The 20,022-nt window shown below is 40.4% G+C and overlaps 1 protein-coding gene across 1 annotated transcript in view; it reads right to left on the reverse strand.

Moving 5' to 3' along the window:
* The window catches only part of btbd7 (BTB (POZ) domain containing 7), a 120,942-nt gene extending 101,583 nt beyond the window's left edge, over positions 1 to 19,359 (reverse strand). The window contains exon 1 of the mRNA XM_038967991.1: positions 18,951 to 19,359. The gene's annotated coding sequence lies outside the window, so the exon portion shown is untranslated. The remainder of the gene's footprint in view (positions 1 to 18,950) is intronic.
* Between the last annotated feature and the right edge of the window lie 663 nt (positions 19,360 to 20,022).

The following is a 20,022-nucleotide window of genomic DNA, read 5'->3' on the forward strand; positions in this document are numbered from 1 at the left end:
TATGCCACACCTGTCAGGTGGATAGATTATCTTGGCAAAGGAAAAATGCTCACTAACAGTGTTGTAAACAAATTTCTGGACAACATTTTAGAGAAATAAGCTTTTTGTGCACATGGATCATTTCTGGGATCTTTTATTTCAGCTCATGAAACATGGACCAACATTTTACTTTTATATTTTTGTTCAGTGTAGATACCGCCCAAGCCTAATTGGAACTAATAAAAACTAGGAAGTTTACAAGTAATTCAATACAAAAATAAAGGCTATTTGGAAAGCCCACAAGTTGAAACTTCGGTCGATGATGGTAGGAGTGGTTTTGCCGAATGGAATAACTGGAGTTTGCAGACTATAAATATAATTCTATGGGTTTCTGAGCGTCTATTTAAAATATTTACATGTTATTAGACAAAAACAACTAGAGCAACATATAGCAGGGAGTTTCAATATGACCAGAAAACTACAGACAGGTTATATAGAGCTCTGAAAATGACTGTCCATAATTTATTGTATTAGTCATTTCAGGGATCCTACTAGAAAACATCAGAGAAGCTCATCACTAAAAACAGTTGAGACATAAAATTACACTTAAACTGTGTAGGACATCACTAAATACTTCATAATAACAACCCAAATGTTAAAAGTGGTAGAGTTGTCCTACAAAATATGCAAAAACTGCCCAGGCAGAGATTCTTTGCAACCGACAAGACCACAATGAGACAAGAGCTTTCTGCATGCAACTCGGCATTCTGGATAAAGCCACAAATGCCAAGAGCACTTTCAGCCTATTGATTCATTTAGTGGGTTAGAGAGGAGGCGACAGCTAGAGAAGGGAAGGGAAGGGGGATGAGGGACAATGAGGACCAGACAGTAAGGGAAAATGGGCGGTTGGAAACCCCAGGTGGGACAATGCTGCCAGGCCATAGAACAAAGGAAAAAATCTGTTCCAGTCCAGTTCTGGTTAAGAATGTCATTTGGAAGAAAAAAATATGTTGCCAAGGACAACAAAACACATCCCACTTTCGTTTCCCTCTACAATTTCTCTCTCTGTTGAAAGGAGGCAGAGGTCAGGCAAAAAGTATTTTTGGATCTGTAGGGACCTTCAGCAGAATGAATACTTCACAGGGAAACCAATATTTAAAAATGTGCTACATTTTGGATGTCTTATGAATCATTGCTATGCACGGGCAAAGTGCTGGGGTAGTGTAAGTTGCCTGTCCTGCAGCTGTAAGTTGAAGACCTTCATATTATGCTACACTACACATTCCCTTCTTAGAAACCCAGTATGCATTTGATTCAGCAGTGATATATCTACCAAACATCCATCTATCTATCTATTTATAACAAATAGCATAAACACAAACACATTAGTTACCAATATAAAAAGACAACAAAAAAATTGTCACTTTCACCCTTGCTGTCAGTTGAAGGACCAACTGCTGTTTAAGAGGCTCTTGGAGGGAGCACATTATAGGATCATAGCTGGCTGGCCTGGCAGGAGATGAGGAGATGGGTGTTGCTCTTTGGGCCAGTTGCAACTGCTTCCTCATTAGCACCATTTTCTCTGTCAGTGCTTGGTAATCTAATCGTCAAGTAATTTACTTCTAAACTGGTTGCACTTGGCTCTGACTGAATTCATTCTCTCAATAGGCAGTGAACTTCCTTTCATCTGCACAACAACATCAGGATTATCCTCAAACAACTTTCCCAAAGAAAAACTCACTTAAACAAGGAGTCTGTTTTCTGTTCTTGCGTTACATATGCAAGTCCCAAGTGGAATTCTGCAGAAGTCTACTTTGAGGAAATCATAGGATGTAAATACATGTCTACTTCTCCATTCGGATAACTTAAATGTATATTCTTCTTGTCCGACTATTAGTTCTAGTGAAATAATGGACTATGGGGACTTCAACACCAAATTGATTTGGAGCGGTTTTTCCATACTCTGGCCTGTTTTCTCCCTTTGGTTCGTTTGGACTGGTGTGAACACTATCCTCACTAGGAGTGCACAAAAAAAACATGGTTCGCTCAAAAAGGGTGGTCTCGGTCCGATTCCACCAAACACAGGAAAAGAACCAGAGGCGCAGAGTATTATTGGTTGTTTTACTGCAAGCATTTAATGAAATGCACGCAATACCATAACTTCACATCTCTGAAACATTCTGTGGGTAGCAGAGCATTTATGAGCGCATCTGATGCGGATTAGGGGAGACATGGACTAAACCAGGGATATAGGCTACTGAATATAACCTATTCACGTGGCAGTTAGGGGGGGTTATTGCGCTGTTTCTCCCGCATGTTGTTGGAAGACCAAAGCGAAAGTAATATGAACCTTGTGACAGACAAGTTATGCTTCTTGATAATCATATATGATTTAACATGAGCCTTTCTCTAAAATAAACAAATTACTTTCATGAAAATGTGGTTTTGTTTAGGCATTTTAGCTCATTTGACATTTGGCAATGTGAAACCAACGGGAACAAAATAAATGTAATGCAATTTAATAAATAACCAAGCTATGACTCAAACTAGGCCTAAAGCTCAGAACTGTGTGTGAAAAATACCTAAGTGGTCACTCGGTAATAGTGGACTAATAAGTGGTTTTGGTCACCAATACCATCTGCAGTTCACCCACTATTGCTTTTCAAATAGACCAGTAGTCTACTAATGACTAGGTCATAGACCCCAAAAAAATCAACAAAGGGCACAAGAGAAGCACATCCACCTCCATTGAGAGGGAGAAGGACTTCTGTTCCACATAGAAAAGAAAGGATGTGACCTCTGGCTTGTTTACTGAGATGCACTGCTGGTCAAACTGAGAGAATCGGACCCCACTGGTATAGGATTACTGAGGCCCAACAAGACGACAAATGGCCTGATTTAGCCTACGTGTGCCTCCCCCATTGTCTGTTTTCAAGGCAAACTGACTTCCATAACCAGAATGGAAGGGGCCTGGTTAGAGCAAAAGAGAAAGTGCATAAGAGACTAGTCATTGGCACTGAAAGAAATCTCCACAGAGCTGAAAAGGAGCAACACCATAATGTGTTAGCAGGGTTTTTTCTGCATCTTAAGTCTTGGGCGGGCCACCTATGTTCAAACAGTAAAATAATAAAACATTTGTTTTATAATTTTTTCAGTGTAAACTTTAAACAGATACAAAGTACGTATAAAAGATAACGAACCTATACAGAGCTTGACATTAACGCTTGCCCCGAACAAGAGGACAAGTAAAAAAAAAAAAAAATTTTTAAATAGGTCGGACAATAATATAGATTTAAGTAATCCGAATGGACAAATAAAAAAATTGATCACAATATCAAACAATTACTGGATCAGAGAGGCCAACGTGTTAAAAGTATAGGTGATATTCATATTGGCTACACTCAGGTCAAAACCGATGCTGACATGAGGGAGGCAACATAAAATGTAGCCAAACTTTAATGAGTCTTTTAATTACATAAATATGGCCTATACACCAGTCATGTTTGAAAAATGTAATGAAGGATTATTAACATCTAAAGGCTTGATTCTGTCGACATACCTACTTGAACCACCGAACACTGGAGAGTAACGGACAGTGCTTCTTGCGCACTGCACATCATCCACCTTGAATCAGAGCGGAGGCGGTCAGCATTGCAAAACTATTTAACCATAAACTTAATGGTTTAAAACCTGGATGTTATATATGTCATTTTATGCAGCAGGTCTTACCTTTTTAGGTAAGCCAAAATACGATCATGGAAATGTTAAGGGAATTCTTTCATAAACACTTCATGTCATGAAAAACAATACTTTTTTCCATGGGTTTTCAAAAATCGACATTATTTTATTGTCCAGCAGCCAAAGGCATAATCCTACTCATATTAGTACCCCATGCTAGTTGATGCATCTTTAGATCTTCCCTTTAAATTTATAAAGGATATTTTCATCTGTCACATGAATCCGCTCGCACCATTTGTATTTTGGAGCCTACAGCCATGTGCACATTGTTGAGCTGATATGAAAAAATACAACTTAACATTTTAAGCTAAACGGTCTGATCTGTTGCATCAGCCTCATTGCTTTTTAAAATGTTTTAATGTGCAGTGGTTGTATGAATTTTGGATCTGTCCAAAATACTGTCCCAGTATCGGGACAAGCTTAAATTCAAGCTCCAGAGGGAATTATTTTATAAAAGACAAAGTATTTTGCTGTGATTGTAATGTTGCAATATTTCATAGGCTACCAAGGGTGACCAACCATTCTCCAGGAGAGCTTTAAAAGGGGCAGTGTTGTATTTCGAAGACAGGCTTGAATATGCAAAAAAGCCAATAAGCAGAGTATAGTCTACATTTGTCTGATTCTCTACGGTAAAAAAGATAGTAATACATTTTGTAAAGTGGTTCCTTTCATCATACAATTATGTAAAAATGCTGTTACAGAAAAAGGTTGGGCAATATCCAGATATTCATACCGTTTCTGTACCATACCGGGGAATACGATATTACCGAATATTCACACCACGGGAAACTTATCTGGAGGCCTGAGCTGGATATAATTTGATACATCTTAGATTTCAGTAATAAGCAGTGGCATAGCACGCACCCCCCGAGATAGGGTATTGAAATATACTCTTTTATACCGGGCTATCGCCTAAGCCTATTACATACCTTTTTTTTAGCTTTTGGACAAGTAACAAAATCAGGGGCCTCCCGAGTGGTGCAGCGGTCTAAGGTTTCGGAAGAAGCATGGCTCTCGACCTTCGCCTCTCCCAAGTCCGTGCGGGAGTTGCAGCGATGGGACAAGACTAACTACCAATTGGATATCACAAAGTTATTGTCAAGCCCTGCTATATATTTTTTTAATAAGATCATATTTCAGAACTCACAATCACCTAAATAAAAGATACTGTCAGGTAGAATCTAAAATGTAAAAAATGTATCATTCAGGAGTATTTGTCATGGCATGAGGCCCACATTGATTTTGATTTAATGTTAGAGTAACTCAAATTACATAAACCATGGCAAAATATGTAGAATTGCAGGAAATTGGCTTTGATTAGCCTACATAAAAATATCTTTAATGAGGCCAAATCCTGTGAGAGGATATCAAGGAAGGAAATGTGTCCTCAAAAACAGTGTACCTCCAAAAACAAAATGGGAAATGAGGGCATAGCATACTGGCAGTGGCTACATGTCTTAAAACAAGTGAGCAACTCCAACTGTACAGGATGTAAAACAATGACCAACTACAAGTTATGATTTTCTCATGTCAATGTTGCCTTTTGTATGTCCTTTTCGCTACAATCAGATGTTAATAAAATTCATTTTCACAAGAAGCCATTCCTACACAGCACAATCAGAAGTCTTAACAGACTGAAACTACTATCAGTCTAGTACAACACCAGTGGAGTGGGAAACAAATTAACCTGGCAGATTCAGTTAAGTGATGTGCCAACGGGAGGGGAAGGATGTACATGGCAGGCCACCTGATGATCGCTGGGACCTCAAATGACAGATCAGCCTAAACTTAATGACAGTTACATTTCGAAGGTGACCGTTTCTGTTCAGGCCTAGCCCATTTATTTGGCACATGATGATTGATGGCCCTTTTGGCATTAAAAATGTAGTGCCACGTTTCCTATTACCACTTGTATATGATTTTTCGGAAACATTTGTCCATGTTGGTTTAAACGTTGACATTGAGTAGAGGCCTACACATGCAGTAGAGGACAACTGAAGTGAGATAGGGAATTTGACACTTTAATGAGAACAAACTGTCTAGCAAGTGTCTCTGTATTGCTAGATAAATTGAAGGTTTTCCATTACTATGGGTTGTAATACGACCTCCTTCCAACTGGCAATATGTTCGCCAAGGACACGCTATAAAAACATTTTTTAAATCACATTAATGAGCCCACCAGTCCGACATCTTTTCACATTATACGGCAGGCGTAATAACAGAAATGCCTCCAACATCTATCAGAATGTATGAGACTTTAAAAGCATCTAAAATCAGATCATGGTGTTTAATATAGAGGGGAGGGAGGACACTTCATGTTTATTTTTGTCCTAAGACACTAAAAAGGGTGCAGGTTTTAAATATGTCGGGTGAACGTATCAGATCGCTGCAGCAATCTGGATGACTATGAAGCCCATGACGTGATGCATTCCAATTTGCTCAAGCGCATAGAAGTCCATCAAGACCAGAATGCATGACTATAAAGCAGAGTTTAATGATGTTCTGAAAGAAATATGTCGAAGAGATACATTTCCAAGAACAAAATGTTTACTTTGGGCACTTTTCGTAACCTAATCTACAAACAACTTTTGCTGATATTGAAGCCTACCTGATATATGCTCACACACACTATAATTTAGTTTTCTTAGGCAAATCAAAGCAAAAAGTTTGGTTTCCAGTAATAAAAACAGAGGGGTTGCATGACCACTCTCAGGAAGCCCCTTCCCCATAGCTAAACAACCTTACATGCTACTTTATGCACAATGTTTTTTGCATAGCTGATACTCCCTCCGCTGATGCTTCCCCCTCTCTTCCTGTTTTCATTCACCCCAGGGCGATGATCAGACATATTTGTCCTTGTCCATGTTGTACACACTTCTGTCGATTGTAACTAACCACACAAATCGAATTTACCGCCCACACACATTGTGGCTTATGAGCGGCAGACTGATCACTTGAATTGACGGGCATGTTGTCAAACTCCAGTTACGGAACAGTATCTGGCAAATTTCAATAATGCGCCATCCATCAAATCATGCGGTGTTGCCTAATTACTGAGAAGCGACATAACGGTTGTATGTTATTTATGATCAAATGTAGATTGTTTTTACCCCAATGCAATGTGTAGACAGGGCTAGTGATGCTCTGCCATTTCTCAGAATGGTGTTATATAACTAATTGCACAGTATAATGTTACTGTTAGACTAAAGGTAACAGGAAATGTCTTGTGAGATTTTAGGATGTTTGTGCTCATGTGCTGAATGGTCAAATGATTTTGCTCATGCGGACAAAACTCAACAGCAAGCACCACTATGTGCTTAGATTGAAACAAAATACAGGTAGGCTTATTCACACAATCGACTAACATTTGTTCACAAAACAGTGGCTACACATGAAGGGAGGGTGAGCAGCAGCTACGTAAAAACATTTTTGTTTTGTAAAGTAACATGTACAGAACGTTATAAGGTTGTTAAGCTATGAGGAAGAAGCGTCCTGTAGGGCAGGAAATAGTGGTTTGATCTGGACCCCCAGCCTCTGACAATACATTTTTTAACCCAAATTAAATATCCTTGACAAACATGGCTTGAAAATGCATTCCGAGTTGGTCGAGAGCCCACAAGCAATTTATACTGGTACGAGTATTGTTCCCCCGAGGGGGGAATAAACGTATGGCGATAGCAGGTAGGACCAATGACGATTCCAGATTCACCAGGAGATTACAAACTATACTTACTTAACCCTACGTCAGACCTTTAAATGCACCTTTACCCATAGCCTAGCCCATGTTCACCATAGCCATAAAACTAGTGGCACACTAGTTTGTGGACTTCCTTTATATATTTGTAGAACAGCTCTATACACAGAAATGCATGCTCCACTGTCGCACACAAACAAGGATAGACATAGCCCACTCTCTACCATGTTAAACCCTCATGCTTCGGTCATGCTTCTCTGTAAAGCACACCGGCTCTCAGCTCTGCTTCCTCTGAAAACAGCTTTGAGAAAAAGAAAATGCACCAAGCTGCTGTAATCCTTAAAAATGGACAAATGTGCTGTGACACAAGATAACGGTTAATACGCCAATCACTGTGATTAACCATGGTGTTACAAAAGCAATTTTAATGCTAAAACAATGCTTCCTGGGCAGCACTGCCACAAATGAACAAGGCGGCTTCTGGGAATACTCTGTAGTCAAAAAGCTGAATCAGGGAAACGGGGCCAGTGGAGAGATTGTGCACTTGAGGCCAGAAGGGAAGGTCGAGATGGGGATGAATGCATGCGGTAGCTGTCAGCCACTTATGACACTGGTTAAATTACATTTTTATTAGCATCCAATGACTTTCTATGTTTTCAGAAAAAAATACTGACTCATTTGAGAGGAATGGGTCCTGGCTGGGGTGCCCTTCTCTTGCAGAGCTGTGACGAATCGATATCAAAAAGCATTTGTATTCTACGGCTCGCTCTAGAACACAAAATGAAAGAGACAGTACCAGTCAAAAGTTGACATCTAGATGTGATTCAAGAGGTAGGATTCATATAGGCCTAATAGAAGCCTAAACTACACTACCAGTCAAAAGTTTTAGAACACCTACTCATTCAAGGATATTTCTTCATTTCTACATTGTAAAATAATAGTGAAGACATCAAAACTATGAAATAACACATTTGGAAACATGTAATAACCAACAAAGAGTTAAATCTAAATATATTGTATATTTGAGATTCTTCAAAGTAGCCACCCTTTGCCTTGACTGCTTTACACACTTTTGGCATTCTCTCAACTAGCTTCATGAGGTTGAAGTCTGGAGTTGTGTTGGGTCATTGTCCTGTTGAAAAACAAATGAGAGTCCCACTAAGAGCAAACAAGATGAGATGGCGTATCACTGCAGAATGCTGTGGTAGCCATGCTGGTTAAGTGTGCCCTAAACTCTAAATAAATCACAGACAGTGTCACAAGCAAAGCACCCCCACACCATAACACCTCCTCCTCCATGCTTCACGGCGGGAACCACACCTACTCTGCGTCTCACAAAGACACGACAGTTGGAACCAAAAATCTCAAATGTGGACTCATCAGACCAAAGGACAGATTTCCACCGGTCTAAATGCCCATTGCTCATGTTTCTTGGCCCAAGCAAGTCTCTTCTTATTGGTGTCCTTTAGTAGTGGTTTCTTTGCAGCAATTCAACCATGAAGGCCTGATTCACGCAGTCTCCTCTGAACAAGGGTATTGTGTGTAGATAAAACAATTTAATCAATTTTAGAATAAGACTAACCTAACAAAATGTGGAAAAGTCAAGGGGTCTGAATACTTTCCGAAGTCACTGTATATTTTCCATGAGCAAAAATATAATATTTTCAGCTGTTTGAAGCTGGAGTACAAAAATGTAATTAAAAGATTCAAAAACAAAACTCAAAACAGGAAGCATAGAAATAGTGCACATAGAACAGATATACAGCTTCTTAGACTTGTTTTTAATGTGAATGACAGATATAACTTCGACATGAATTTGGTCGGGTCACCGAAAAAGTTGGATATTGCAGCTTTAAATGGCGAAGCTAAAACAGCCAAATACTCCATCTAAACGTGAAACGATTCTCAATTGCAGTACGGTTCTAGAAACATAAATTCCTTTACCTTCATATCACATCAAAATAATTTCACAAATGCAAAATACACACTTATTGTAGAATGATTTAGCACAGTTGCAGCCGACAGTATTTTTCAGTGACAAACATTTGTGACATCGGTCTCTGTTTACATACAGGTGTTCAGAGACGCAGACAGCTAATTAGCACAGGTAAATACATTTTGAATATGTTAAAAATATATATATATATATATTATTAGCTAGCTAACTAGCTACAGCAGACCACTTTGTAGGCTAATGAGCTGCTTGTTAGCTAGCCAACTTTGCATACTATAGCTAAGTGAAATATCAGATAATTAATTTAATATTAGCTTGTTAATTTGATGTAGGCCTATTTGTCATTGTAAATTAAAAACGAATGTTCCAAATGCATCTGTAGAAAATAGCAATGGAAAGGGTGAAAGTATTTTCTGCTCCAGCTGTCAGAAAAGGGAGTAGGTGTACTTTTTAGGGCAGGTTGTGGGAGGACATTATGAAAATATTCTCTTAAAGAGGAAAACTATGAAGGCAAACAGAGAAGTCAGGGCAGTCTAATTGTAATAAAATAAAGCCTGTTTCTTTGTGATGTCTGTGCTCAGATATGGACAGCTGCGAAAGCCTGTCTGCAGATGAAGAGGTTGTAGAGAATGTCCCAAGAAACTGCTGGCACATCCTTGTATGCCATGGGTTGTATGTGTACTAATGTTAGCAAATGTTGTATACAACAATACAGTTACAAGTCACACAACGTAGGCTACAAACTTATAACTGTAGCTGGCCAATCCTTCTCCTGGAGGTATGCTGGGTAGGGCTGACCACATTTAGTCTACTGGTCGATTGTTTGGTCACAAAGCTGTTGGTCGACAGAATTCTTTACTCGAGCAGTTTAATACAAAAATTAATTGTATATATAATTATGGCACATCAAGAATGACACCCGTCTCAGTGGACTAATCCAGTGCGGAGGCGGCGGGGATGGCATACCAGTATCACCAGTAGTACATTTACCTTAATTCCCATCATTTCTAATCTACAATGTTTGTTTGGTTAACGTAATTTCTGTTAATGCATTCAACAAATTATTATTACAAGGCCGCGGGGCGAGACGGAGTACTAGGAAGTGTACTCAGAGCATGCACTCACCAACTGGCAAGTGTCTTCACTGACATTTTCAACCTCTCCCTGGTCAAGTCTGTAATACCTACATGTTTCAAGCAGACAACCATAGTCCCTGAGCTCAAGAAAGCGAAGGTAACCTGACTAAATGACTACCGTCCCATAGCACTCACGTCGGCAGCCATGAAGTGCTTTGAAAGGCTGGTCATGGCTCACATCAACACCATCATCCCGGAAACCCTAGACCCACTCCAAGTCGCATACCGCCCCAACAGATCCACAGATGATGCAAATGCAATCCACAATGCCCTTTACCACCGGGACAAAAGGAACATCGATGTGAGAATGCTATTTATTGACTACAGCTTAGCGTTTGTACATCATCACTAATCACACCCTCTGCAACTGGATCCTGGACTTCCTGACGGGCCGCCGTCAAGAAGGCAATACATCTTCCACACTGATCCTCAACATGGGGGCCCCTCAGTGGTGCATGCTTAGCCCCCTCCTGTACTCCCTTTTCCCCAAGCCTGCATGGCCAAGCACGACTCCTACACGATCATTAAGTTTGCTGACGACACAACAGCGGTAGGCCTGATCACCGACAACGATGAGACGGCCTATAGGGAGGTCTGAGACCTGGCAGTGTGGTGCCAGGACAACAACCTCTCAATGTGAGCAAGACAAAGGAGCTGATCATGGACTACAGGAAAAGGAGGGCCGAACACGTACCCATTAACATCGACGGCGCTGAGATTCAAGTTCCTTGGTGCCCACATCACCAACGAACTATCGTGGTCCAAATTAGAGGTCGACCGATTAATCGGAATGGCTGAATAATTAGGGCCGATTTCAAGTTTTTATAACAAATCGGCAATCTGCATTATTGGACACCGATTATGGCCGATTATATTGCAATCCACGAGAAGACTGCGTGGCTGGCTGACCACCTGTTACGCGAGTGCAGGCAGCAAGGAGCCATGGTAAGTTGCTAGCTAGCATTAAACGTATCTTATAAAAACAATCAATCTTAACATAATCACTAGTTAAATACACATGGTTGATGATATTACTAGTTTAACTAGCTTGTCCTGCGTTGCATATAATCAATGTGGTGCCTGAAATTGTGTCACTTCTTTTGCGTTCAGTGTAAGCAGAGTCAGGGTATATATGCAGCAGTTTGGGTCGCCTGGCTCGTTGCGAACTGTGTGAAGACCCTTTCTTACTAACAAAGTCCGTAATTAGTTTGCCGGAATTATACATAATTATAACATACCATTCAAGGTTGTGCAATGTAACAGCAATATTTAGACTTAGGGTGGCCACCTGTTCGATAAAGCACTTCAAATAGCACTTTCCTGCGTTTGCCAGCAGCTCTTGCAATGCTTGAAGCACAGTGCTGTTTATGACTTCAAGCCTGTCAACTCATGAGATTATGCTGGCAATGCCTATAAGAACATCCAATAGTCAAAGGTGTATGAAATACAAATGGTATAGAGAGGAATAGTCCGATAACTACAACCTAAAACTTCTTAACTGGGAATATTGAAGACTCATGTTAAAAGGAACCACCAGCTTTCATATATTCTCATGTTCTGAGCAAGGAACTTAAACGTTAGATTTTTTACATGGCACATAATGCATTTTTACTTTCTTCTCCAACACTGTGTTTTTTCATTATTTCAACCAAATTGAACATGTTTCATTATTTATTTGAGACTAAAATTATTTTATTTATGTATTATATTAAGTTAAAATAAAAGTGCTCATTCAGTATTGTTGTAATTGTCATTATAGAAATATATATACAGTCGGAAGTTTACATATACTTAGGTTGGAGTCGTTAAAACTTGTTTTTCAACCACGCCACAAATATCTTGTTAACTTCTCTAGGGTAGGTGAGACGCTAACATCCCACCAGGCCAACATTCGGTGAAACTGCAGAGAGCTAACATTTTAAATACACAATTCGTTGTATTAAACATTGTTGTAAATACATGTATCTTACATCATTTAAAAGATGAACGTCTTATTAATCCAGCCGCTGTGTCAGATTTCAAAAAGGTTTACTGCAAAAGCAAACATGCGATTTTCTGAGGACGGCGCCCCACACACAAGTATTACTAGCATTTTCCAACCAAGCATTAGCGTCACGAAAGTCAGAAATAACAATAAAATAAATCGCTTACCATTGAAGATCTTCCTCTGGTGGCAATGCCAAGTGTCCTAACTACACAGTGAATGTTCGTTTTGTTTGATAAAATCAATTTTTATAGCCTAACACGAAACATTTGTAAACCGGTTGCGTCGTGATTTCCGTCTCATTCAACTTTGGACGAAGCGTTTGTGGTAATTACACACACTAAACAAACGTTTATCCAGTCATGGTTTCATTGCAATCCTCTGGTTGTTACTAACACAACCATACATGATGGCTCTTTTCCCAGGACGTAATTGACCGAAACAAACCGATTTGAAGACACCAATCAATGACCTCATTGCGCACCAATGGTAGGACCGGTCTATCGTTGATTGACTGTATTTTGGCCCAATGACCATCTTGAAATCTAGCTTGGAAGATAGCCAATGAGCTGAGGTAAACGGCAATATGTAATGGTTATATGTTTGAAGACCAGCCTTTGTCGTAAACTCTGGCGTAAGAGGTTCATTCGCCATTGCAAATCCTACTTGACGGAGCCACGAGTGTTACGCATAGCAGTACATATTCAATAGCATTTTCAACAAGTTTATATATTTAAATTATGGCGAATAAATCAGGAAAAGCTAAAACAAAGTCTAGGTATACAGATTTAACCCAAATTATAGAGGAAATTGATAGAGACAGCCCCCCATCTCACAGCTAGCCTTCAGGGAGCTGCTCATCCAGGAGCTTGCTAGCTACAGCAAGTCCACTGCAGCACCTTCTGCTCCGTCAACCAGTGGTGTTCACCTGCCCAGATTCATCTCTGCAGGCATGAATGTGCCTCAGGGCAAAAAGGGCACAGTGGGGAGGCGACGTTGTGCCCTTTGACACAGGAAATGCCCCATCACCTGCACCACCTGTTCAGTAAGCCTCTGCTTTACAGCAGAAAGAGACTGCTATGGGCCATGGCACCAGGACTGAGGGCTGAGGGTCTTCACAATATTTATCTATTTATTTATAAAATATACAATATTGTAAATAGAAAATGTATAAATAGTTACCCTTGTTATTTGTTTGTTTATTATTTTATATATATTTTTTCATATATATTTATTTTTTGGGGGTGTGTTAGAATAGCATTTATGTATTTTGTATATAGTTATTTCCTTCAAAATGTATCACTACCAATTTGGCCACTTGGGTACATTTGGGTACATTTGTGTGGGACACCTGGGTGACTTCATGCTCAATGTCATGTAGCTCGCTCATTTTTGAAGTTATGTCTAAAACTTTGCTCAGCTATTGTTGCCATCTTATGTTCTTCATTCAAATCATTCACAGCATCCTATCTGTATGTTTGGCTGTTCTTGGTCATTTGAAAGATGATGCAGCAACAATAAAAAACAGATAACGTATGTTTATTTCCTTGTATTTTCTTCTACCAGATCTATTGTGTTATATTCTCCTACATTCAATTCACATTTCCACAAAATTCAGAGTGTTTCCTTTCAAATGATACCAAGAATATGCATATCCTTGGTTCTGGGCCTGAGCTACAGGCAGTTAGATTAGGGTATGTCTTTAGGCGGAAATTGAGAAGAAGGGGGGGTACCCCAAAGAAGTTAAACTGTAGTTTTGGCAAGTCGCTTAGGACATCTACTTTGTGCATGACAAGTAATTTTTCCAACAATTGTTTACAGATGGATTATTTCACTGTATCACAATTCCAGTGGGTCAGAAGTTTACATACGCTAAGTTGACTGTGCCTTCAAACAGTTTGGAACATTTCAGAAAATGATGTCATGGCTTTAGAAGCTTCTGATAGGCTAATTGACATAATTTCAGACAATTGGAGGTGTACCTGTGGATGAATTAAGGCCTACCTTCAAACTCAGTGTCTCTTTGCTTGACATCATGGGAAAATCAAAAGAAATCAGCTAAGACCTCAGAAAATAATTGTAGACATCCACAAGTCTGGTTCATCCTTGGGAGCAATTTCCAAACGCCTGAAGCTTCTAAGCAAACAGCTGGAGGCAGGGCCTTCTCCTATAGAGCTCAATTTTTATGGAATGGTCTGCCTACCCATGTGAGAGACGCAGACTCGGTCTCAACCTTTAAGTCTTTACTGAAGACTCATCTCTTCAGTAGGTCATATGATTGAGTGTAGTCTGGCCCAGGAGTGTGAAGGTGAACGGAAAGGCTCTGGAGCAACGAACCGCCCTTGCTGTCTCTGCCTGGCCGGTTCCCCTCTCTCCACTGGGATTCTCTGCCTCTAACCCTATTACAGGGGCTGAGTCACTGGCTTACTGGTGCTCTTCCATGCCGTCCCTAGGAGGGGTGTGTCACTTGAGTGGGTTGAGTCACTGACGTGATCTTCCTGTCTGGGTTGGTGCCCCCCCTTGGGTTGTGCCGTGGCGGAGATCTTTGTGGGCTATACTCTGCCTTGTCTCAGGATGGTAAATTGGTGGTTGAAGATATCCCTCTAGTGGTGTGGGGGCTGTGCTTTGGCAAAGTGGGTGGGGTTATATCCTGCCTGTTTGGTCCTGTCCGGGGGTATCATCGGATGGGGCCACAGTGTCTCCTGACCCCTCCCGTCTCAGCCTCCAGTATTTATGCTGCAGTAGACAACTACTGTGATTATTATTATTTGACCATGCTGGTCATTTATGAACATTTGAACATCTTGGCCATGTTCTGTTATAATCTCCACCCGGCACAGCCAGAAGAGGACTGGCCACCCCTCATAGCCTGGTTCCTCTCTAGGTTTCTTCCTAGGTTCTGGCCTTTCTAGGGAGTTTTTCCTAGCCACTGTGCTTCTACACCTGCATTGCTTGCTGTTTGGGGTTTTAGGCTGGGTTTCTGTACAGCACTTTGTGACATCAGCTGATGTAAGAAGGGCTTTATAAATAAATTTGATAAATTGATTTGTGTGTCTTAATTATTTAAATCACAGCCTGCTTAATTAAAGCATCAGACGAGCTCAGTAGCCTACATATAGTTGATTTTATTAAAATACACAGTGTGTCTATCTATAAAATTAAACATTTGAAAATTTAGACCATTCGATTGGTCGAAAGAACAGACGACTCCTGGTCGACTAAGATTTATTTTTTGTCGGGGACAGCCCTAATGCTGTGTGAGCAGGCTTCTGTTCCAGCCCAGCACTAACACACCTATTTCAACTTATCAAACCTAATGAGTTGATAATAATGTGTATTATTGCTGGGCTGGAATAGAAGTCTCCTCACTCAGTAGATCTGGGAGTAGAGCAAGGTTGGCCACCTCTGGGATGGACTTGTTTGTTCACCCAAAATTATGCTTTAATAATAATAGCCTACTTACTAAGATGTCTAACATCTATAAATATCTTAAATTATTTGTACATTTTGAAATTATATTTTAATTATTCAAGATGAACTAGTGTCAATGTTCATTAATCACAAATCCCAATTCAGCAATAAAAAGGTATGAAGGAGATGTCTCTAATTTGTCTGCGTTTCTGTGTTGCTTTCTCAAATGAGAAAGTTGAGAGCTCCCCAATCGGTTTTCTTTGATTGTCGCTCTCTCAGGATATCAGCCATGTGAAACCATTTTGCAGCTTATCATAATGGCATGCGTCACCAATGCAGCCACAAGCCTACAGTATGATGGCATTACTGGCCTAATGGGCATGTGCAATCTATCTGCCCCTTGTCATTGTACATCTGAAGCCGAGAATAGCTCAACGCACACATAATTTGCATATTGATGAGCTAGCTATACGTTCTCAATTTAAAATCATACCAGTGGATAATGTATATGAGGCTAACCCTAAGCCAGATGTTCTACATGATATTTCTGACATGAAATTCTTTAGTGCAAATCCAACCTTGTATTCTAGGTACTGTACATGAAAATAACGAGCTGGCAATTTGTAGGCTAATTCAAAATATCAAAAAGGAAAATAATGTAGCATGGGGAGCATTGTAATTCTACCTCGTTTATTTGCTGGAAATGGTTTTAGAATATAGAGACAAAATTAGAAGGTCAACGGCATGGAGGAGGATTGCAGAGATGTTGGTGTTGATGGCTAAAGAGATTTGCACAGCCACAACTCCCTTTACCCAAAGTACCCATTCATGTGCATGTAGGCCCATGTATTTTTACAGAGTGAGCTATAATCATCAATGTCATGTCAAGTATAATGAAAGAGCCATAAGCCTTATTATAAACTGAGTTGTTCAAGCCCTGAATGCTGATTGGCTGACAGCCGTGGTATATCAGCCCACACCCCCTCAGGCCTGATTGCTTAAATATATGAAAATCCTAATGTTAAAATACCATAATCCAATTGGTAGCATATTACATGATAAATTCATGTTTAGTGTATCATTAACAACGTTATAATGCATGTAACTGGGATTTCTATTCTTGGGTGGGCAAATTTCACAATATAATTTACTCAGCACATTTACAAAAGGTTGCTTTGATCACAGTTTTGAGGCTTAGGTTGCTTGGTGTTTATAACTAGCTAGCAGCACATGCAAACATTGTTGTGCAAATCTATCTTCACGCACCATAAACTCCAACAATCTCTGGAATCCTTCTCCATGGCCTTATGATTTTGTCTCTGTATTCTAGCGAAGCAAAATTATATAGAATTGGAAAACCAGACACAGCGATGATTGGATTTCCTCCATATTTTTTGGTTGTGCTTGCCCGGAACTAATGACAGGCGGAACTGTTTCATATACAGAAGATTTTCAAGCAAACATCTGCTCCTTAGCTGATTGGTTAATGCAGTAGCCACGTGCTCTTTGGACTATGACTGCCCTTAGCCCTAAATTCTCAGCCCTTGAATGACGTTTTACATAGCTACCTTGACCCTAAATGTCCCTTGACCAAGCGAGGGAGAGTGATGATCGGAGAGGCAACGTCCTTGGTGGAAAGCTTGAAGTTGAGCTTAGAAACAACCAACCTAAAGCTATTAATGCAACGTTAGTGAATTGGACCTCCCACTTAAAATGGCAATCAAACTGCATCCAGTTTCGACGGGGATTCCCCCAAGGGAAAGTAGCTATTGCGAGGGCTGAGGGGTGAACATAACATGTTTGGACTGCAGCCTTTAGCTCTGCCTGCAGGGTTCGCGACGCTCAGTTCCCAAAACCCCCTGGGCATGGGGGCGGAACTTCGACTGGGGAATTCGGAAGTGGTGGAAACCCTACATTAATATTCAGACCAAGCATCGCGGCTCTTAACAAAACTCCCCCTTACAGAAGACGCCTTTGTCCAATGACTTGTGTAATGGAACAGAGCGTCATGATCAAAGGCTACCCCCAAATGATCACTCAAATATCTTCTGTAATTGGCATGCAAGTAGCCTACTTCGTCGCAAACTCTCGCTTTTGTAACAAATGTTTGATTCTACTATATCGTATGGGGTTTAAGGGCAGATAGTAACGAGAAGAGGGAGGCAGAAAAGTCGATACAAAAATGCATAACCCATGGTCTGATGTTGGTCACGTGATACCTAACCTCGCTAACTAACTTAGCTACCAAAACATGACGAAACCCTCAACTTAACTAACGTTATAGTTTCACAACAAATGAAAGTACAGGTTGGCCAATAAACTAGAATAAAAAAGTACATTGTTAACCTGGTTAGCTTGGTGACGTTGTCTGGCTAGCTGACTGTAGCAACGTAACATGATCTCTATGGTAGCTAGCAACCAACTTCAATCTCACTTCTGGCTAGAAAGTCGCTTTAACCAAATATTTTATAATTATAACACAGATAGCTAGCTAACGCGTTACATCCTCAAACAGCTAACGTTAACGCTTAATTGTCCTTTGCAACTTTACAGTACTCCATTAGTCTTGCATTGTCCACTTCAAAGTGATAGTTAGCCAAGGTAACGTTAGTTGGTCTGTGGGGCAAACTATCTGAGTCGGTTAACGTTAGCTTACGTTATAAGTTAGGTAGCTACTGTAGTTAGGCTACCTAGCTAGCGTTGTTGATCATTTTTCCAACTAACGTTCGTTAGCTGGTTTTCACGCTACCTGTAACGGTAACTAACGTTAGTTAGTGAGTCACTTGTTAACGTCAAATCATAGCTAGCTAACGATAGAAACGTTATATAGCTAGCTAACGTTTGTTAGCTGCGCGACCAAGAACGTTGGGACGGTTAAGTTAGCTAGCTTCGTGCTAACGCTAACTACCCGTGGTTTGTATCTGTCGATGATGTTGCAATTGCTAACGATGGGATATGAAGCAACGTTAGTTATCTAGCTAATGCAAATACAATTGAATATAGCTAGCTATTTAGACATAGCTATGAACTCCACATAAGTGTAAGCAAGCCTACCTCATAGGGTCAAGTATGATTTTGCAGCTCTCTTCCTCGTACGGTATGATTTGACTTCGTAGACTATTCGTTTGGGTTGCTACTTTAGCTAACAGTCCCCACGGTGGTGTGCAAGTTTAGCTAGCTAAAGCAACACAACCCAAAAACATAAATGTAGTCCTCACGCACTCGAGTGTCAACTGTGGAGCGTTGGTTTCTGGTATTCCGTTTTCCACTGTTTAAAATGGGTAAACTAGACTTCTCTTTTTGCTAACAGTGGGCTACTCCGCTTTGGAGTGTCAAGTTCCACGTTATACTGCAAAATCCATTGGCCAAAAGGTACACTGACCCTGGTTGATGTCAACTGCACGACACTTTGCTGATTGTTTGGTTTGTGGACGAGTAGCCGAGGCACAGTGGCAATGGTAGCTGTGGCCAAATGGAAAACTCCAGTGTTGCACATTCTGGTTAGGCAGGTGATGTTGGTCGCGTGCTCCCACTAGCTTCAAGATAACCTCATTGCACTTTACTTCTTCATATGGCTTTGCGGCAGACTAGACTTTATGTTGCATATTGCTGCCTTTCACTGTTTGGAAAGTGCATAGCACATTTGCTCACAAAAGAAATGGGGGGAATGAAATTGCACCACCATCTAACCCATATATATACACCACTACCCCCAACACACCTTCCCACTACTTTGGCCCCAACATAACCTACTCCAGACCGTCAGCCTGGGAGGCTGGATCCCATTCTCCCCCAAATAACTGTTCTTCTAAACTAAAATCTCTGATATGCAAAAACTTCTCTGCTGTGGTTCCAACGCAGGGCTAAGGGTCAGAAGGTTGAGGGTTCGCCGACCATCACAGACGAGCTCACTCTTCCTGCCTGTTTCATCAAATCAAATTTTATTTGTCACATGTGCCGAATACAAGTGTAGACTTTACCGTGAAATGCTTCCTTACAAGCCCTTAACCAACAGTGCAGTTCAAGAAGGAGAAAATATTTACCAAGTAGACTCAATTAAAAAGTAATAATAAAAGTAACACAATAAGAACAATAACAAGGCTATATACAGGGGGCACCGGGTACC

This window comes from Salvelinus namaycush, chromosome 29 (genome assembly GCF_016432855.1).
Source record: "Salvelinus namaycush isolate Seneca chromosome 29, SaNama_1.0, whole genome shotgun sequence".
Lineage (NCBI taxonomy): Eukaryota > Metazoa > Chordata > Actinopteri > Salmoniformes > Salmonidae > Salvelinus > Salvelinus namaycush.